Source organism: Ctenopharyngodon idella, chromosome 13 (genome assembly GCF_019924925.1).
Source record: "Ctenopharyngodon idella isolate HZGC_01 chromosome 13, HZGC01, whole genome shotgun sequence".
Classification (NCBI taxonomy): domain Eukaryota; kingdom Metazoa; phylum Chordata; class Actinopteri; order Cypriniformes; family Xenocyprididae; genus Ctenopharyngodon; species Ctenopharyngodon idella.
The window spans coordinates 5,345,407-5,367,985 of record NC_067232.1 but is presented as its reverse complement, the minus strand read 5'-3'; the positions used below and the strand labels follow the sequence as shown (position 1 = coordinate 5,367,985).

Genomic DNA, 22,579 nt, shown 5'->3' with positions numbered 1-22,579 from the left:
ATATATATATATATATATGAGAGAGAGAGAGAGAGATATATAGAGATATAGATATAGATATATATATAGAGAGAGAGAGAGATACAGTAGATAGATAGATAGATAGATAGATAGATAGATAGATAGATAGATAGAGATATAGATTGCAGGGTTCTGAATCAATCCAATCGTAATCAGGTCTATATGTACAGCCTTTTAAAATCCCAAATATCTTTGCCTTTTACCTTGATTGCTTCTTTAGAAGGGTACATAGTTCACTTCACATATTATGTGTTCTATAATACTATATATCTAACAAATGATAAATTTATTGTTTTCTAATTGAAAATTTGCAAGTTGACAAAACAGCAGTGTTATTAGGATAATTATTAAGACTATTGTTGAGTGAACTTCAATGAATCTGAATGCATTATGCTGCCTTTTATTTTTTTACTTTTCTTAATTTTTTTTTCTTGTTTTTACTAATACAACTCACAAAAATTGCATGTATGTTGTATATGGCCATTATATTAGCGTTTAGCATTCAAGATTCATTCAAATGTGTTTAATATTTTTTTTATTGTTGAGAAATCAATTTTTTACACTTCTGTCTGTGTTTTTTTTTTTACTGTTTGTTGCTGTGAAGACTTGCCGGGGACTTTAAAAGTCAATGTGAAATGTCTGCAATGCATTTTATTTGGACATATTCCTGATTGATACATGATTTGATTACATCTGACTGATCAAAGTAACCCACTATTGGTTTTTAAACAACCGTTTCCTGTCGTTGCAGCTGGTGTATATCTATACTATTGCACTAATTTCCACCAGTCAGTCACTTTGTGTACAATTTTTCTAGCGATCCCTTAGATGTGAGTAATCATTATTCAGCTGGAGTGGATGTTTTGATTGGATGACTGAATGCATTGCAAGATTAAGCTGGGGTGTTGCTATGGGGTTGCTAGGATGTTTTGAGTGGTTTCTAGGGGTTTACTTTCTCAAAAGAGCTCACTCTGGTCTTTAGATGTGGCTCAGGTCCCTCCTTCAATGTACATCTATGTTTTTTTTTGTTTTGTTTGTTTTGTTTTGTTTTTTACCCATTTTAATGTCTGCCATGCAAAAACTGTAAGTGCAGTTGATTAGAAAAATGTGGTGTAGGTTTTATTTTGAAAACAGTTTTCACCCCCAGAAATTGTAATAGTGCTTGCCTTAGCAAAGACCACTGATTACCAACTGAACAAGATCTAGCTTTTTCTGTTGTGATGTTTTCATCAAACTAACAGTTTTGCTATCAGTTTTACAACTGTTTCTGCCTCGCTAACATTTGAGTGTATTGATTAACACCAAAGCAGGGACACAGTGTAGACATCTCCACCTGAGCCACTGCAGAGCATTGTGGGTAACCATCTTCTCCATCACCAACCACTCCTGGGCGATCGTTACAGATGCTCAGGTCTAGAGTGAACCCTCTGCTAACACACACACACACACGCACATCAAACACTCAGTTGTGGTTTACTCGGGCACTTAGTCGTCCTGTGAGCTCCTCTGAGCAGTCATAACTGCCCAACCTGATCTAGTTCTCCATTCCTTCTCTCTCTTTTACAGACTTCCTGTGATCATCAATCAAGAAAACCAAAGAGAAGTGAGTGGGAATCGTGGCCAGAGACCTTAACCTCAAAGATACAGTAATGCAGAAAGGCTCTTTGCTGGATGTCTCAAGTACCAATGGCACTCCTGTATAAAAAGCAATGGCATCAATAATTAAGCACTGATTAGGTTTAATATTTAATGTTGGCGACATGTAATTTACACGTGCAAACCAGAAATCCGGAGCTGCCGACTGAAATAACTCTATTTCTGTATGGATGGAGATGGGAGGGGTGACCTGAAACATCCACATCTCTGTGTTCCTGTAATTCTCGCTCCCCTTCATTTTCACATACAGAACATCTTCAAAGATGTTTTTTTGGAAGGAACAGTGGTGAACCAGCGACAGTGTCATTGGCGGCCAAGGCTCATTGATGCACGTGGGGAGCGAAGGCTGGTCCGTGTTGTCCGATCCAACAGATGAGCTACTGTAGCTCAAATTGCTCAAGAAGTTAATGCTGGTTCTGATAGAAAGGTGTCAGAATACACAGTGCATCACAGTTTGTTGCGTATGGGGCTGCATAGCCGCAGACCAGTCAGGGTGCCCATGCTGACCCGTCCACCGCCAAAAGCGCCAACAGTGGGCACGTGAGTATCACAACTGGACCACGGAGCAATGGAAGAAGGTGGCCTGGTCTGATGAATCACATTTTCTTTTACATCACGTGGATGGCTGGGTGCGTGTGCGTCGCTTACCTGGGGAACACATGGTACCAGAATACACTATGGGAAGAAGGCAAGCCGGCATTTGGGCAATTTTCTGCTGGGAAACCTTGGGTCCTGCCATCCATGTGGATGTTACTTTGACACGTAACACCTACCTAAGCATTGTTGCAGTCCATGTACACCCTTTCATGGAAATGGTATTCCCTGGTGGCTGTGGCCTCTTTCAGCAGGATAAAGTGCCCTGCCACAAAGCAAAAATGGTTCAGGAATGGTTTGAGGAGCACAGCAACGAGTTTGAGATGTTGACGTGGCCTCCAAATTCCTCAGATCTCAATCCAGTCGAGCATCTGTGGGATGTGCTGAACAAACAAGTCCGATCCATGGAGGCCCCACCACGCAACTTACAGGACTTAAAGAATCTGCTGCTAACATCTTGGTGCCAGATACCACAGCACACCTTCAGGGGTCTAGTGGAGTCCATGCTTCGATGGGTTAGGGCTGTTTTGGCAGCAAAGTTGGTCATAATGCTATGCCTGATCGGTGTATATATACTATATACATACATACATACTTACACAGTTATCAATCGGTCTGAAATTCATTCATGGGAACTGAAAATGACTCAATCAACTGACTGAATAGTCAAAATCATTGTTTCTATTGTGCTAATAAAAGGAAGAAACGATTAGTTTTGTTTAAAAATATCCCAAAATTACTTTAAGTGGATTTTTGATTGTCACATAGCCCCATTGAAGAGGAATGAAACGTATGTTCAAATGCTTTTGAAGTGTCTTTTATGCTCACCAAGGCTGTGAATATTGTGAAATGTTATTCCAGTGGAAGTTTTGATCTAGGAAATAGCTTGTACCATCAAACAGAGATACCCAGATGTAAGGGAAGTACATCAAGCCAAGACTGTTAATACAAATGGAATAAGTTACAAAAATAAATTTGTAGAAATAATGCAAATTTAAGAGGCTGAGTTTCATTTGTTCTTGTTTTTGTTCCTAGTGCATTTTAGAGTCTTTGAAGTAAATGCATCACATCTGATAGAGTTGGTTTTTGTTGAGCATGACAAGCTGTTAGATGACTATCCATTGGTTGGGACTGTCCAGATAGTGAGTTTCACAAATATGAATGTATTTTTTTTTCGTCTTTCAGTGCAGATGCACAAGGTATGACTTCTGAAACAGCAATGACCTAAAAGGGGCCTTACAGTTGAAGGTAACTTTAAAAATATTACGTTAATGCACAGCATTGCTTGATAGGGATGCACACTTGTAGTATCAAGATGTTGAATTTGGCAAGACAAGACTATAAAGACTAAGAAAGCATGCATTTTTGTCAGGAATACAAGGTAATCAATTGTCAGTGTCTCGTGTAGTTCACTTTCAAATTTTATACTGTACATCCTTCATCCTTACAGTAAAGCTATAAGTAACGTATAATTCATTTGTCACAGGCACAGGACAGTGATGGAAAGACAGATGGTGATGGTAATGGGATTTTTGTGGCCATGTGATTTGTACTCATGGATACAGACTTTCACCAAAGGTACAGACTAAAATGTTGTCCTCATTACTGTGTTGCCTTCTCTTCTGTTATGCATTTCTGTTGGAAACACTAGCTGTTATACAAGAAACTTAAAAAAAAAATGCTGTTGTTAGATGTTTCTAAGATAAAATGAGCTTTGAAATTATAATGTGACACAAGAAATATGTGTGCATTTTATTTATTTTCCGTTGATTCTGGTTGATTGCATGCATCATAATTACATGGCAATATGTTTGGATGATCACTTTCCTTTTTGGTATGTTTTTGTTTTTCTCATAATGTTCTTTTTTAAATCAAATGAAACTGATAAGGAGTCACAAAATCAAGCTGGGTTTTACCATTTAGTTCCATTCATGGAGTATAAATCTATTGAGCTGTGTGGGAATGTATGTTACAATTATACTAAGTTTGTGCTAAAATGTGCTAATTTCATGACTAGTGCTCTTGCCTAGCAACCACTTAGAGCACCCTAGGTACCACATAGAACACCCGAGCATCAGTGCAGCCAACAAAGGCGTTCTATGAAATAATGAATGATTAATTCATGAGAATCATTGAAGTACAGAGACTTGATGACTTTAGAATTTAGAATTTAGAATTCAATTGGATTGCTTCAAGAAATGAAGTTGTCAAGGGTTTTGGTCAAACATAGTCCATGTGTTGCTGTATTTATGATTTTAATATGCACGTCAGGAAGATTTGACCTTCCATTTCAATTTCCTCTCATTATTTAATCTAATTTAATGCTCCAAAATCTCAATCACTAATCATATTCACCAAACCATAACATGATGCTACGTATAACTAAACAAGATGTTGAAACGGTCGGGTTGCTTCCTTAAATAAGCAAAGATGAGTGGAAAAAGACAGGAATTAATAAAGTGTTCTCTGTATTATTTGCGGGTGGATGCAATAACAGCCTAATTATGGCAAGATGGCCTCAAATATCAAACCTTCCTGAGATTTCTATAAAACTCTTTCCACAAAAACTTTAATTTCTGCACAATATTTTTTGTTATGTCTTTAATTTGCGTGACATTTCAGAATTAGATTTTGAGGGAGAGAATTAAATCTGAGCAAATGAACAGAAAAACTCTTAGTGCACTTCATTGCTTTTAAGTCTGCAAAATCAAATTAAACAAAGAATTTAATCCAAAACGGTATGTCAAAACATATCCTACTAGATTTAGTGGCTCTTTCTTGTCTGTGCAAAACTGTTGCTACTCCAGTCTATATCCAAATGAATAAAGCACATTTTTCACATGATTAGAACAGCAGTCTAAAATTGTTTGTGTTTTACAGGCAGACACTAGGGGGCGCTATTGAGTCTGGCTTCATACAGCTGCCAGTATATTTCAGTCACTCCAGTATGAAACTGTTCAGTGTCCTGGCAGAACTGCGGAGAGCTCAATACCACCGACAGAGGCCCTGAGGTTTCTTCATGGCATTTTGTAAGTGCTGGTGTGCCTAGTTCAGCCATCATGGATGTCTTCCTTACAACGACTGGCACTTTTCCACACACAATTTTACAGAAAGGGTTCCCACCTCTAAATCGGTAGTATAAGGACTGAAAATTGGTGTGCAAAGAGAATGAAAGGGAAGGAACTGTAACCGTGAACAGTGAGGAGTGAGACAGGAGGGGAGAGCTGTTGTAGAAGTTGTGGCTTTATTGGTGATGGGCACTGCTTCAAGTTTCTCTCTTGTGCTCCACCCCAAAAGCCACTTTTATGGTGCTGTTTACTAGCTGAAGCTTCCAGAGATCTTTATCACAAAGTCTTTGATAGGCCAGATTTCTTCCACAGTCCTTATGCTGCTGGATCAGAGCACTAAACCACAAGAGACGGCAAACCAACAGCGCTTACAGGACAGAACAACACTTCACTTGTGTGTTAATATGTGCTGAAATCAGTGCGGATATGCTCTACAGGCAATTAATGATGGGTAAATGGTCAGGGCATTAACTAAAGCCAGTGAATAAGTATTTAAATCGCATAAAAAATATATTTTAGCATTTCAAAAAAACACACAGGGACTGGGGCTGCTGATAGTTACGCTACTATTCAAAAGTTTGGCGTCTGTACGTTTTTTTTTTTTAATGAAATGATTACTTTATTTAGCAAGGATGCATTAAATTGATCAAAAGTGGCAATAAAGACATTTATAATGTTACAAAAGGTTTTAAAATAAATGCTGTTCTTTTGAAATTTCTATTCATCAAAGAATCTTGAAAAAAGTATCACGTTTCCACAAAAATGTTAAGCGGCACAACTGTTTTCAATAGAAAAGTTTCTTAAGCAGCAAATCAGCATATTAGAATGATTTCTAAAGGATCATGTGACACTGAAGACTAGAGTAATGATGCTGAAAATTCAGCTTTGCATAAATTGAAAACATTTATTTTAAATCGTAATATTTTACAATATTACTGTTTTTACTGTATTTTTGATCGAATAAATAAAATATTTTTGACCAAAAAGTGCGATTTCAAAAATGTTTAAAAATCTTACTGACCCCTAATGTATTTCAAACATTTGTTATATTTTGCTAGTGATATAAAATTACGCAACATTGCACCATAATAAACAATTATAGCTTTAGACCAAAATCTAAGACAGCATGACACATAATTTGCAGAAAATTGAGAGAAATTTAATAGAAATTTATAAATACAGTCCTACTTACACTTTTATTCAGTACCATATAGCATCAAAAATAGTTCAATCTTACTAAAATTGATTGTTTTACCCAATATTGGTGCGTAAAAAGATTGTGGAATACTTTAAAAACAATGTTCCTCAATGTCAAATTGCAAAGGCTTTGCAAATCTCATCATCTACAGTGCATAACATCATCAAAAGATTCAGAGAAACTGGAGAAATTTCTGTGCGTAAGGGACAAGGCCGAAGACCTTTATTGGATGCCCGTAGTCTTCAGACGACACTGCATCACTCATCGGCATGATTGTGCCAATGACATTAATAAATGGGCCCAGGAATACAGAAACCACTGTCGGTAAACACAGTCTGCCGTGCCATCTGCAGATGCCAACTAAAGCTCTATCATGCAAAAAGGAAGTCATATGTGAACATGGACCAGAAGCGCCTTCGTGTTTTGTGGGCCAAGGCTCATTTATAATGGACTGTTTCAAAGTGGAAAAGTGTTCTATGGTCAGACGAGTCCAAATTTGACATCTATTTTAGGGAAGGCCTTGTGTATTTCAGCAGGACAATGCAAAACCACATACTGCAGCTATTACAACAGCATGGCTTCGTCGTAGAAGAGTCTGGGTGCCGAATTGGCCTGCCTGCAGTCCAGATCTTTCACCTATAGAGAACATTTGGCGCATCATTAAATGAAAGACAACCACAAACTCTTCAGCAGCTGGAAACCTATATCAGGCAAGAATGGGACCAAATTCCAACACCAAAACTCCAGAAACTCATAACCTCAATGCCCAGTCGTCTTCAAACTGTTTTGAAAAGAAGAGGAGATACACCATGGTAAACGTGCCCCCGTCCCAACTATTTTGAGACCTGTAGCCAGCATCAAATTTGAAATGAGCTCATTTTGTGCATAAAATTGTAAAATTTCTCACTTTAAACATTTGTTATGTTATCTATGTTCTATTGTGAATAAAATATTGACTCATGTGAATTGAAAGTCTTTTAGTTTTCATTTTATTCAAAATTTAAAAACGTCCCAACATTTCCGGAATTCGGGTTGTACTATTAAGCAACCATGTTGAACACATCCATGCTAGATATATGCGTTCATATATGCACAGAGATTATATGCACGTTTCAATATCAAAACAGAAAATAAACCATATAAAATAAGACAGGAGGTAGATCTCATCCCACTTCCACCTGGAAAATGTCTACTGTAGACATTAGAACCACTTCCCCTTCATTCCAAGCCAAAGCATCAGTGTCCTCCACATTCACAACAAATAAAAAATAGCATCTCTTCTATGTAAACTCACTGAGAAAATCTGTGCCAGGACTGACCAGAGCGGATCCTCTAATTACACTGTGTTCGGTGGACGTTGTTCAATCAAACCGTCATGACCGAGAGGAACAATAGCAGAAGCACTTTTAGTCTATGAAGAGCCAAAGAGGGCCAAACCAATCTGGCACTTTTATCAGCATTAACTTCCTACTTTATCACATGACCAGGATCAACAGGAAGTCAGTTCTGCACTTCCGAAAAAAGCGAATGGCAAGTGATTAAGGGTTTTCTGAGGATATAGCTTTGGTTTGAATGATAGGTTTTCCAGAAGATTATAGGTTTGGATTCGGCTCTATGTTGTCGCTAAGAGTGAACTACTTCTTTCTTTGACAGAAATGGTCTGTGGAGGGGAAAGGAGAGGTGAAAACCCAAAGTGACAAGGAATGTGAAAAAGAGGGAAGGAAAGCTTGTAATTCCTGTCGGGTTTCACACGGCCCAAAAACGGAGACAAAGGTGGTCTGTGGAAGCCTGTGCGGTGACCCTGTGATTGAAGATCATTTACATAATGGTGTAGACGTTTGGAAGAAAGGTGAAATTTTAAACTTCCATTATAACACAAATAATGAAACCAAGCCTGGTAATTATTGCCTTCCCCACCCATCTAGTGCTGTATAGCTGGAGATAAAAACATGTTTTCTTAAGATGAAAAAACTTTCTTTAGCAGCTGATTTTCCTTCAGTGTTTAGGAGGTTGAGAAACCTCACATACTGTGCTTACAGAGTACGTTTACACTCATGTAAAGCATCAGGGCTTGTGGAGACATTAGAGGCCCAGACTAGAAGATCTGTGGTCTACCTCTTTCCTTCTGTCTTTCTCTCTGTTTACGTTTCTTCTTCCCCTTCATGTTCTATCACTCTTAGTCTCTCTGCGGTGTTTCCATGTCAGATTTTCCCTGGCTTTCCCTTTCTGCTGTATATGTGGTTGCTGCCGCTATTATGAGCACTGAAATACACTACTGTTCAAAAGTTTGGGGTCAGTAAGATAAATAGTGCTTTTATTCAGCAAGGATGTATATTATATTATTACAAGAAATGTCTGTTTCTAATAAATGCAGTTCATTTGTACTAATGTTCATTAAAGAACCCTGAAAAAATGGATCACTGTTCTGCAAAAATATTAAGCAGCACAACTGTTTTCAACATTGATAATAATAAGAAATGTTTCTTGAGCAGCAATTCAGCATATTAGAATGATTTCTGAAGGATCATTGAATGACATTGAAGACTGTAGTAATGATGCTGAAAATGACATAAATAAATAATATTTTAAAATATATTCAAATAGAAAACAGTTAATTGAAATTGTAATAATATTTCAAAATATTTTACTGGATTTTTTTTTTTTTTTTTTTTTTACTGTTTTTACTGTTCAAATAAATGCACCCTTGGTGAGCATTAGAGACTTTTCTACAAAAACATTTAAAAAATCTTCCCGACCCCTAACTTTTTAGCGGCAATTTTTTTTAGGAAGCTAAACTTAATTTACTGTGTTTATCCAATTGATTTGTCCAATGTATTCAAATTGACAAAATAAATAAAAAGTTGTATCAACTTTTGGAAGTAAAACTCAAAAAAGCCCATGTCAAAAACTTAAATTTAAGCTCTCAGCAGAGGAGACATGACTTGACAAATAACAGTTTGCTCTTAAGATGACTTGATTGACAGCAGCAGCCCGTGAGAGAGCATGTGTGTACCTGTGAAGGTCAAAGGTCAAGCATTTTTATATTACTGGATGTGACAGTACAAATTACCTAGTGAGTGCCAACATTACATCACACACGGTGTTTCTATTCTGGTTTGCAAGTATTGCTGGTGATATCCAATATTTACTATATATTTATGATGACTTTGTTGATGAGGTTAAGTTAAACAACATCATAAATATTAAGATGATTTTAACACTTTTTATTTAACCATAAAGCTGGCTTAGTTTCGTGATCCTATCTTGTTTTGTGAATCATGAATATGAGGCGGCACAAATGCATTTACAAAGAAATATGTTTTGAATATAAAATTAGGAATAAGGAAACAGGAAGTTAATTAAAATATAAGATTACAATAAGCTGAATTCTTAAATTTAATATTTTTAAATTTCTAATAAGAATTTTATTTTATTTATTTATTTTTTTTTTTACTTTTTGAGCTTCAGTTGCAAGAATGGCATAAGACAAGAATGGTAAGATTATTTGAATTAATTGAAGTGAATCAGCACTCAAAAAGGTCAAAAACATCTCTGCTTGTCATTTTTCATATACTAAAACGTTTTTGTCACTCCTCTCTCTGTTCACCTTCATCTTTCTCTTCTGAAATTCAAGAATAATACCCAACGTTTAAAGACCAGAGCTAAATCTGAACCGTATATAATTTTATAATTCTTCACAAAAAAAGAAAGCGTCTTTCCCTCTGTGCACATACACATCTGGAGAGAATTGCCCGGCGTTTGTTCTCCTCTCTTGTGTTATTGGCAGAGATCTGACCAGAGCGTGCTCTCATATTCCCAGTGTAACACTTTAGAATGGAAATATTTAACTTACGACCCACCCTGTATAAACAGCTTCTTCTCTCCGCAATACTCCTGCCCACGACCGGACAGCACGCGGGACAACGCTGCCAGTTCCTGGTGGTCTTCTCCAGTCTGATTAGGGAATGGGACTCTTGCATGCAGATGTGATTGGCTTTATGTTTCAGGGTGCCTGGGTGCACAGGTTTACTGGAAGTACCCCTGAAATTATAAGTTAATATTGCAATAATTCAATGACACATTCACATGTTCATGGTTCTCTGTTTTCAGTTAATAGTCGCATGACTTGCTAGTAAATAGATACATATTTAATCTTTTAAATATTTGAGATATGTAAACACCAGATCATAAGCTGTGCATTGAACACAGTGTTGTGTTTCAGTGTTTGTGGAACCCTGTTTGGGAAACCCTGGAGTTAGTTGTTTCAAATCTTCGAACATTTTCGAATCAGTTTGAAATTTACTCTAAATGGCATGTAAAAACAAAATGATCTTTGATTGGTCATTGACATATCAGTCAGGCAGTCTTTTTTTAAGAAGCCGTTGCTTGAGCAGAATAAACTGCAAAAAATGCACTACAATTAAAAGTCAGGCTCTGAGAGATTTTTGTAACATGATAATTGTTGTTTGATCATAAAAGGCTTCTGAACAATACAGTATCTTGACCACCTCATATGGCTGTCAGACTTTTATCCATGACATGAACTCTGTCATTTGGCCTCTTTTTGACCTCTGTCCACTATTTTAAACCAATAGGCGTCTCTCATTTCTCTAGCAGCTTGGCAGAGCACTATGTCCGACCGCAAGACCATAAGGAAACCGCCACTCACCAATACAAGCACAAAAGCAGGGGTCGCGACTGGTCACCCGTCCAGACGGACCTGACGTCCAGCCCGTACGCTCCCACATCCCTGCACAGCTGGGCCCATTTCCCTGGAAGCTTGACCTTTGACCCCTGCCCTTGAACTTGAGCCTGGCCTCATTTTCTGAGCGCGGTCTGACCGCCGCGTGACCCTGCAGATGACCCTCTCTAGGTTTAGGAAAGGGTATAGTGGTAATGGCATTGATTAGGAGGGTCTGGTGCCAATATATTTTCTCTCTGAAGCCGTTTTGATAGATGAGGCCTCATCTAAATAGATGAGCGTCTGACTGAAGAGGCAGGTGTGACGTGAAGTTAATGTTTCTAAAGTGATGTGGACGTGGATGCTACCGTTTGACCTCTGGATCATAGACATCGCTCTCTCCTCTCATTTTCCCCATTTCCTCCGAGAAGTGCTTGTCTTTTGTAGTCTGAGAGAGTGCAAACACCAGAACCACAATCAGCCATTAATTAAAACGTAGCTGTTGTCATTGAAACACATGATGACTTTGACCCCCATCTTGTGTTTGAAATGTTAGAAATTCTAGTGTCTCAGTGTCAAGAGTATTAGGCCTCATTTTAGTTGAACTTTTATACTTTTATATATATATATATATATTTTTTATTTTATTTTTTTAATTTGTGAGAACATTTAAAAAGGTTTGATGATAGCATACTTCAACATTTTAACATTAATATTTTACATTTTGTTTTTACATTATAAATATAAAAAAGAAACAATTACATTATTTGTTTACAAGTTTTTTATTTGCAGTGTGTTTCGCTGGGATGAAAGTAATATTTTGAATAACAATCTGAAAGTTTACCACTTTTTGTGGTAAAACAGGGTTTAAGTTTCAATAAAATCTGTCTACTAGGCCTTTATTTTATTTTATTTTATTTTATTTTATTTTATTTTATTTTAAACAAAATGGTAAAGTGTATTAAAGGGTTAGTTCACCTAAAAATAAAATTTCTGTCATTAATTACTCACCCTCATGTCATTCCAAACCCTTCAAAGACCTTTGTTCATCTTCGGAACACACATTAAGATATTTTTGAGCTTTCTGACCTCCCTATAGACAGTAACATCATAACCAATTTCAAGGCCCAGAAAGGTAGTAAAGACATCGATAAATAGTCCACGTGACTACAGTGGTTCAACATTAATGTTATGAAGTGACGGGAATACTTTTTGTGCGCAAAAACAAAACAAAAATAACTTTATTCAACAATTTCTTCTCTTCCCTGTCAGTCTCCTACGCTATTTACGTTCACGTCTACGTTCTACGTCAGAACGCTGGCTCAGTATTGGCTGATGCTGTACACGTGAACACCATGATGCATCCGTGTGCTGAGGACGCAGGAGCTGGCCAATAATGAGCCAGCGTTCTGACATAGAACACGGAAGCGTTGCACTGTGTTTACAACTTGAAGAGGAAGAGAAGAACTTGTTGAATAAAGTCGTTATTTTTGTTTTGTTTTTGCGCACAAAAAGCATTCTCGTCGCATCATAACATTTAAGGTTGAACCACTGTAGTCACATTGACTATTTTAACAATGTCTTTACTACCTTTCTGAGCCTTGAAATTGGTTATGACGTTGCTGTCTATAGGGAGGTCAGAAAGAGATTTCATCAAAAATATCTTAATTTGTGTTCCGAAGATGAACGTGTCTTATGGGCTTGGAACGACATAAGGGTGAGTAATTAAAGACGGAATTTTCATTTTGGGGTGAACTAACCCTTTAAAATTTTAATATGATTTGTCACTGTAAATTTACCCACAGTTTTTCATGAGAAGTATTAGTGGATGTACAAACAGCATTCGGCCAGTGTTTATGAGGATCTCTACAGGGACAACAGGGGAAAATAAATCCAACTGTCCATTTAGGCGTCGCACTAAACGACAGGCTATAATGGGAAATGAAGTGTTCAGAGAGTACTTATGATATGGGACCCTACAGAACACTACAGAAACATCACACTCTTTGCGCATTAATATTTCAAAAATCACATATACTCAAGCACACAACATGCATTCTCACACACTGATGTTGGAGGATATTGAAGAAGGACATTTTTTTATTTTGTAATGTATTATGTAAAAGGAGGACTCTATATTTTATTGTTTTTCTGAGGTGCTCTTATAATGTTAATAGGATTTTTACATCAAATATCTGTGTATCAGTAATTCATATATGAATGCACTGATTTTTGCCCTCCGTTTATATCAGTGGATCAAGCGGTAACTAGGGTAGGTCAAAAAAACACACGAGGAGAAGTGTTAGGATAATACAACATCAGCAGTTACATACAGTACATTCGCATTCGGACAGGATTCGATTTCTTAGAGGACCATTGAGGTTTTACTGAGGTTGTGTGAGAAAAACAGGCATGGCAGATTCAGATGGGATTAAAATCACATAGTACGCCTGTGAAACACAAATTTCTCTAATGTCCTCCAAGGAAACCAGTCCCATCCGAATAGGGCTAGTCTCTGCTATGCAAACCAAGAGTATATACTGATATGGGTGCTGAGTAGTGATATGTACAACTAGAGATCAGGTGTCTCATGTCTTATAGCTGTTACTATACTGTTTTTAGCATGACTGGAGAGCAGTATTGACCAGTCGACATCCAGGACTGGAACTATCAGTTTTATAATCCTAATTACTGATAAAGATAAAAGAACCTACAAATGAAGAATTCTACAATGCAAGCAATTTATCATAAGGACACCGTAACATGAGAAGAGCGGAAAAACAAAGTTCCAGAATTGGCAAGAACAGCACAAGCCTGAACAGAGATGTAGCGTCTAACTTTGGCAGGTTGTTAGTGTGGATTAAAAAGTGCAGTGATAAATGTGTGAAATCTTTTCACAGTTATCCCTTCACTGTTTCTGGATTTTCCATCATGCTCCAGTCATCTCTGGTTTAATTTCTGATACCCAGAGTGAGCGGCACCGTCTCGTACCCTCTGCCAGAGCCACAGCTGGTTCGTATCGGTGGTGTAATAGTCTCCAGAAGCTGTTTTACTCGAGATTTAACAGTTCTAACGTATTTTTCACATCTCTGACATGTATGCCCTTACCAATAGAAAAAAAGCCAGTGCTTTTGATCAAATTTACACCACATGCATCTTAGAGAAGATGAGTTTGGGGTTGTGGAAGTGCATTTTATCCCTGTTTTGATCAGGCAGTCTCTTTTCTCGTGATCCAAAGGTTCTTGTGCTGTGGGTTTGTTCCAGAGTTTTGTGGTGAGGTTACACCAGAAAAATGGGTTTTTCTGGATCTTCTGCTGCATCTGTGTCAGTGACAGAAGAGGGATGAGCAACAGCCTTGGAGAACATTCATCTACTCTGATGCTGAGCAGAATCACCACATGGACATGTTTAGTGGCTATGGACAATAGTTAAGCCACAAATCTCTCTCTCTCTCTTTCTCTCTCTCTCTCTCTCTCTCTCTCTCTCTCTCTCTCTCTGTGTCTGTCTTCACACAAACTGATCCATATGGAAAGATTTCTGCTGAAGTTTGTACCAGCACGTTGGTGTCATGCTGCAAACCTCCTCTGTTTAAAAAAAAAAAAGGGCAATCAATGCCTCATATCAACTATCTCATTGCTGAGACGGGCTAAATGAACCGTTGGCAGTTAGAGGATGGCGCTTGCAATCAAGACCCGAACCAGTTTCTAACAAAGCACAACCACTGGAAAAAGACTCTGCAATCAACAGAAATAAACCTAAAGCCCTGTGACTGTCCATATCAGTGGAAACACTGGAGAACAATGGCTGTAATGAAGCCAGAGAGTTCAGGTCCAGACAAATGTTCCTGAACATCAGACGAGCCCTTCAAAAATAAATCTGCTTCTTAAAGGATCAGTGATGGGAGTTGATTTCTCTTTGGCATCTTTGGAAGTCTCAGTTTGGCCCAGAGCTAAATTGGATACCCTCTCTTCTCCTCACCTCTCCTCTCCTCACTTCTCCTCTCCTTTTTTTCTCCTCTCCTTAATTTTCCTCTCCCTCTCCTCTCCTTCTCTTCTCCCCTTCTCACCTCTCCTCACTTCTCCTCTCCTCACTTTTCCTCACCTCTCCTTACCTCTCCTTCTCTTCGCCTCTCCTCTCCTCACTTCTCCTCTCCTTCTCTTCTCCTCACCTCTCCTCTCCTCACTTCTCCTCTCGTCACTTTTTTTACCTCTCCTTCTCTTCTCCTCACCTCTCCTCTCCTCACTTCTCCTCTCCTTTTTTCTCCTCTCCTTAATTTTCCTCTCCCTCTCCTCTCCTTCTCTTCTCCTCTCCTCACCTCTCCTCACTTCTCCTCTTCTCACTTTTCCTCACCTCTCCTTACCTCTCCTTCTCTTCTCTTCTCTTCTCTTCGCCTCTCCTCTCCTCACTTCTCCTCTCCTCACTTCCTCCTCTCCTCCTCTTCTCCTCTCCCCTCCTCTTCTCACTTCTCCTCTCCTCACTTCTCCTCTCCTCTCCTCACTTCTCCTTCCCTTCTTCTCTCACTTCTCCTCTCCTCACTTATCCTCTCCTTCTCTTCTCCTCACCTCTCCTTTTCTTCTCCTCGCCTCTCTTCTCCTCACTTCTCCTTTCCTTCTCCTCTCCTTCTCCTCGCCTCTCCTTACTTTTCTTCCTCTTCTTCTCACTTCTCCTCTTCTTCTCTTCTCCTTTGCCTCTCCTCTCCTCACTCCTCCTTTCCTTTACTTCTCCTCTCCTCACTTCTCCTCTCCTCACATTTCCTCTCCTCATTTCTCTCCTCCCCTCATTCCTCCTTTCCTTCTCCTCTCACTACTCCTCTCCTTCTTTTCTCCTCACTTCTCCTCACCTCTCCTCACTTCTCTCACTTCTCCTCTCCTTCTCTTCTCCTCACCTCTCCTCACTGCTCTTTTCTTTCTCCCTGTCCTCACTTCTCCTCTCCTTCTCCTCTCACTTCTCCTCTCCTTCTTTTCTCCTCGCCTGTCCTCACTTCTCCTCACCTCTCTTTTCCTCACTTCTCCTCACCTCTCCTCTCCTCACTTCTCTCACTTCTCCTGTCCTTCTCTTCTCCTCACCTCTCCTCACTGCTCTTTTCTTTCTCTCTGTCCTCACCTCTCTTCTCTTCTCTTCTCTTCTCTTCTCTTCTCTTCTCTTCTCTTCTAATGTACTGTTGATGATGACAGTATTCTTTCAAAAGACTGGGTTTATTTGGAACTGATTTCACAGCTCTAACAAGTTCTTTTAGGATTTCCTTCACCTGAGGAGGGACATAAAGTCAACTTTTATTGTTTTTCTGATCATAAACTTTTTAAATGCATCTGTTTTATCAGGTAATGGTCCGCAAAGTGAAAAAAAAAAAAAAAAAAAAAAAAAGAGTTGTAGATATAACTCAAGTTATATAATCTTCAGCATCACCAGCGCTGAGAGAGAGATACATACAGTAGCGCCGGATCTTCATCTGCCATCAGGAGCATTGATTTATTAATGTTAGCGAGGCCTGCTACGCTAATAGGGTTTAGATCCAGGAAGTGAGTTAATGTAGCTGACAGCAATACAGGAATTTAATCTCTCGAGTGCAGAGAATTATTACTGCTCTCTATCAGAGCCGTCAGCAAGGGGGAGAGGAAATCAATTGGTGCTGAATGTGGCCCACTCACAGCAGTTTAACAGAGATAACACAGACTCCTGTGAGGTGCATGCAAGGTTGCAAACTTCAGTTAAACTTCAGTGACATAAACATGCAATAAATAATTTATAATAAACTACAAATGAGGCTATTTAAACTGTAAAGCAGGACTACAGCCACCGTATTTAATGTTATTTATTACATTCCTGCAGTGACCCATCCCCTCCACGTATGTCTCTGATGATTTTTGGTTTTCATTGAAATAATGTTAATATTTCGACTAACCTGAACTTTAAGTTTTCTGTAAATGCTACGGATATTATATGTAAAAAATGTTTTGTTTTTATTTTACACTATAAGAATTTATACTTTTAAATAAAAAAATATTTTTTACAATATTTTACTGTACAATGATATGTATTGTTTTGCCAAACATTTTTTTTCAAACATGTCACGTTTAGAGTTTTTTTTCATCAGTTTTCATGTTTTTCCCTGTCTTCAGTTACTTCAGTTTTCTAGTTTGTTAATTGTTTCAGTTCTCCTTGTGTGCCTGCCTGGTTGTCTCCTTGGTTACAGATTAATTAGCATCTTCAGTTCAGGTGTTTCTTGTTAATTAGTATTTAATTATTAGTATTAAAAGTATTTATTAAAAATGAATTAAAATGATAAACAAATTAATTAAACGTTAATAAAAATTATATTTCAACTCAAACTACAATTATATGTAAACATAATATTTTTTTTTATTTAATGTTACATTTTAATATTTGTAATATGTTATTGTTATATTTAATATTTGTAATTAAAACAACAATATTTGTTTCTGTAAAATAAGTATTGTTTTGCTAAACATACCTTTTCACCATATATGGTGTAACTTATGGTTGCAGTTTGAAAAGCAAGTATAAAAATTAAAAATATATTAATTATACACATTTATTAATTGTTATCTGATAATATATATATATAATTATTTGTTGACTTTTAGATTTTTTATTGTGCAGTATAAGAATTTATATTTATTTATAATTATTTATATTTTTATTAAAAACAATATTTATTACAATATTTTACTGTAAAATTATAAGTATTGTTTTGCTAAACATACATTTTACCCGTAAAGTAACTTACGGTTAAGCAATCAACAGGTTTTTATTGTAGCATTTTATATTATTTGTCAGTTTAAACTGGTTAAAAATGACAGTAGTTTAATGAATAGAAGTCATTTTCGGTGTCTGTTTTCCTGACTGCATAACCTCAAATGACCACCGAGCCAAGAAAAAGTATTTGTCCATGGAAAAAGCTTGTACTTCTACTAGTATTCATCAGTAATTGAAATTGGTATGGAGCGACCCAGCCTGTGCTGAGCGTCTCGAAATGTAAAGCTAAAAGTAGCACATGGCCGGTGGTTTGTCTGTATGTCTACACTGACTCAGCTGTAATTGGCTGTTGGTTTAGTAGGTGAGGTGGTGTTGAAACACTGGTGCCGGTGGGGAGATCTCTTCTAATGGTGTCCAGCGGCCTGCCCAAAACCACACGACACACTCAGCATTCACTCCACACGCAGTGCCGCCCAGACAGGCGAGGTGTGTGGGCCTGGGTGTAGAATCACTCGCTCTCTGTGTCTATTACTTACTCCTTTCTTTTTCTTCTTCTAGGAAATCACAGAAATGAGAGGTCATTGTAAGAGGAAGAACACATGCAGAGACAATGAAGCTTCACATCCAGATTCACTTGTGTTTAGCAAGGAAAGTATAAAATAGAGGGAATATTTCTCTCATCTTGTTGGTGGTTCATACATGTAAGAGTTATATATTTTTTATATAAACTCTTTCATCTTAATGTGTTCTTCTATAAGTCTTACATCATTTATAGACATGTGGCTTTTGATTAACAAAAAAAAATACAATATTAAGCCTATGTATTTTGACATTTTAAGTATGCATGCATAGTTATGTGCTTAGTTGAATTTCCAAATTACTATCAATATGATCAAATGCAAAAAAAAAAAAAAAAAAAAAAAAAATCCATCCTAATTTGAAATGAAGTGTTTTTGTGCAAAAAAATAGACTTATATATGAGCTATGAAAAATAAAATGCAACAAAAATGTAGAATAGTGCATTGCATTTTTTAAAAGATGCATTTCATCCTAATTAGTGTCCACAAGCCAGACTATTAGTGGAAACCCAGCGTGACCCCATCCTTAGTGTAATGGATTGAGAAAAGAGATGGATGCATTAGATGAGTCTCTCTCTTTCTTTTCTCAGAAAGGAGAAGGACCACGCTGCCCACACTTCAAGTCCTCTTGCCCCGAAAACCGCATCTGACCACCAGGACCTCAGGGAAACCACGGCCCGATGGAGGAATAAAGAGAGTGAGAGAGGCAGAGAGAGGTGGAGAGGCTTTGGCCCCACAGCAGCTGATGGCGGTATTAAGATATTAATTGCTTTTTGACATTATTTGGTTGCGGGCGGGTTGGTGAGCCCTTGTTTTACACTGAAGGCCACACAGACTAAAACACACTTCATTCTCCCTCTGCCTGAGCACAGCATTGAGTCTAACATTTGAAATGCCTATACGGAGATAAATATGCTAGGCTGAATTTCCTATATTGCACACAAAACAAAACAAATGTTCATACGTCAGTTCATGGCCAGAATAAGTTGCACTGTAGCACTGTAGATCTCACTTTGTGCCAACAGTTAAGTCAGGCTATGCTAACACTAACCTTGCAAAGACGCAAACCTTGTGTAACCTGTATGTACACCACAGGCCCATAAACACCAGCATTCCTGGTCAGGATCAGAGCGATGGAGAAAGTGAATCACCAGGCATTTGCTCTGAAGGACATACCCTATACTTAAACTACTGCCGTCATCATGCATTCAGTCTGTGTGTGTGCATATGTGTTTAAATACAGGCAAGCTCACATTACATATATTAGGTGACTCTAATGCATTTTTTAGAAAAAAATAGCTGCAATTTAAGAAATCTCTGAATGGATATTATTGTATTCTGTGCAAAATCTCTGTAGTCATTTTGCTGGCTTTTCATTCACATTAATCTAGTCAATCTGACTAGAAACTTTGAAAGTCAATAATGAGTTTCATATGTTATATTTCACACATTATATATTTTACATAATGAACTGAACTAACAATATATATATATATATATATATATATATATATTTTTTTTTTGTCTTTTACAGTTTCAATTTCTGTTCAACCCTTTTTTTCTTAAAGCGCTGCTTGCCAAACCCCTAATCTTAAGTATTACATTTCAGTGTGTAGCTTGTCCTGCCGCGTTTTGGTTATGAACATGAATGATTCCTCAAATCATGTGGATTTTTGAAGATACGTGTGCTATTACTTTTCTAAGTGCATCAGACTTATGATACTTGCCTGGTGAATGATAAAAGACATAAAATCCTATAGACTTACAGGATAGACCCGAGTATCATACGGTATCATAGAAACTTGAAGATGGGCTCTTTTGATTTGTGCCAAAAAGGACCTCAAACCACTTGCAACACCTTGCATAGTAGCTGCTTTTTCACCATTGGGCCAAAGAGTTCTAAGAACGGTAACATCGTGGCTTTGGAGATGCTCTGAAAGGAGGGTGGGATCTTATGCTTTCAAAGCTTGCTTGCTATTGCTAGCTTTTTCTGAAACTGCCTACCTTATCTTTAAGCAACGAGAATGATTTGGCTCATCGGTGGAAAAGCAGCTAATGACGCCCTGGTAAACACCCACAAAACCTTAGCAACTGCATAGCAATGCCTTGACAACCACCCAAAACACCCTAACATTGTGATGACAACATTTGCACAAGTTAACACTACTCACAACATTTTCTTTTGTATAGTCTTGTTTATTGCATATTTCACATGATTGAATGAATTCGGTGTTACAGCCAGTTAAAGACAGCAAAGTTTCAGTGCGAAACAAATCTGTGTGTGTGTTTGTACGGTCCTGAGATGTTATAATTAACGGTTTGTGTTGGTTTGGTTGATTTTGCTCTGCCTAGGTGCTGGATGATATATAGTCCCACACCTCTGGGGGAAAACTCAAGCAGGAGAAGTGTTTCCACTACTGTCAAAGAAAAACAGCATTCATCAATAGACATGCACTGGAAAACAGAAACATGTGCCAGAAGAACAATTATATCCAGAAGGTATCAGAATACATATCATTATAGTGTGATTTTAAGATAGAAAGTAAGATAACAGATAAATATTTAGAAAACAGAAAGGTTCCATGGAAACTAGAGACCTAATGATGTTTCTTTGGAATTATATTTGAAATTAAATAACATAACTGTAAGACCTGTTTTTAATAAGTGTGAATTTTAGGATTATTTATATACTATCATAGTTTTGCAAAGGGTTCCAAGTGATTTAAGTGTGTTGCTATCAGTGTTGTTATTGTTAACAAAAATATTGTTAACCGAAACTATTATTGAAATAATAATAGTTTTGAAAAAAAAAAAAAAAAAAAAGTGTGTATATATATATATATATATATATATATATATTAATTTAGAACCCAGACTTTTAGTTTATCCAGTAGTGGAATTTATCTCTCCAGATTATTTGTCCATTCCAAATTATAATCAAAATTCCATTAGCATTCCTTTGGAATTCTTTCTGACTCGGGCATGTATAAGAGAATATTCTAATCCTTGAATAACCAGTACACTGTTTTGCTGCTGGAACAAGCATTTTTGTCTAGTCAATAGCAGTTTAACATTGACATTCTTGGTGTGCATCTCTGATGCAGAAATCTGGACTGCAGCTCATTAAAAATAGACAGAGCATTTAGAGAGAGTTAAAGTCCTAATGTAAAATCTTTACCAGTGACTTAAGTACAGCACTGAGATCTGTTTCTGCTGAGCGTGCTGAATAATAAACTCAGTGTCTACTGTGCGCTGAGTTACAGCAGTGATGTCTGTGAGGGGCTTTTATTTGATCTCTTTTTTTGTCTTGTTAAAGTCGCCATGAATCCTATGTATATCGGTGTGAAACAGCTTCTCAAACAAGAAAAAATGTAGGGCGGGACTTGATTTTGTCCATGAGGAATTGATTGGATGGTTGTGGTTTGCTATTGGTGGATCTCATGTGAGTGACAGGTTGTCCCACCCTCACGTTAGTAAACACATTATCAGAGATGTCCCTGCAAGAGGGAGGGGAAGTTATTAATGAGAGACGAGCGTGACACACGGCTCGAGAGCAGCCGAAACTTTTATTATGCCACAGTCGCCGCTTTTGCTTCTTTCGGTCAAGCGTATGTGGGGTAACGCAGCGCTGTTTATCTTATTAGATACATTTGAGTGTGTTGACGTTACTCTGTGCGTTTGCACGGCGGCTGCTATGAGACACTTGTTGCACACTGCAGTAAGCTAGATCAATATTAGAATATTATATTAATAAATGCTGGATGGCTTCTGTTGTTAAATGGCATGCAATTCATTTTAAAGCATTTTGTATGACGGAGAGAATGCTGTATTACTGTTACTAAAATAAAGCTGCATCGGAAATCAAGGGTAACGCGGGTATGATTTCATCGATAGACGACGCACGGACATGTTCTGCGTCCTGGTTAAAATGTCTTATTTCTCTGGATTTAAACATTCTTGGAAACATTTGGGATAAAGTAAGTACACAAGTCAACAAAATATATAACACTGTTCTAGTGGTTTTTGGATATTTGAATCCAAAATTCTTACATATTGTGCCTTTAAC

The 22,579-nt window shown here is 37.6% G+C and overlaps 1 long non-coding RNA gene across 1 annotated transcript; it reads left to right on the top strand.

Moving 5' to 3' along the window:
* The first annotated feature begins 3,456 nt into the window (after positions 1-3,456).
* On the top strand, positions 3,457-7,446 carry LOC127525411 (uncharacterized). Its single transcript, XR_007933330.1, has 3 exons — positions 3,457-3,519; positions 3,758-3,849; positions 5,152-7,446. It is a non-coding gene; the product is annotated as an uncharacterized LOC127525411 (long non-coding RNA).
* Positions 7,447-22,579: the final 15,133 nt, after the last annotated feature.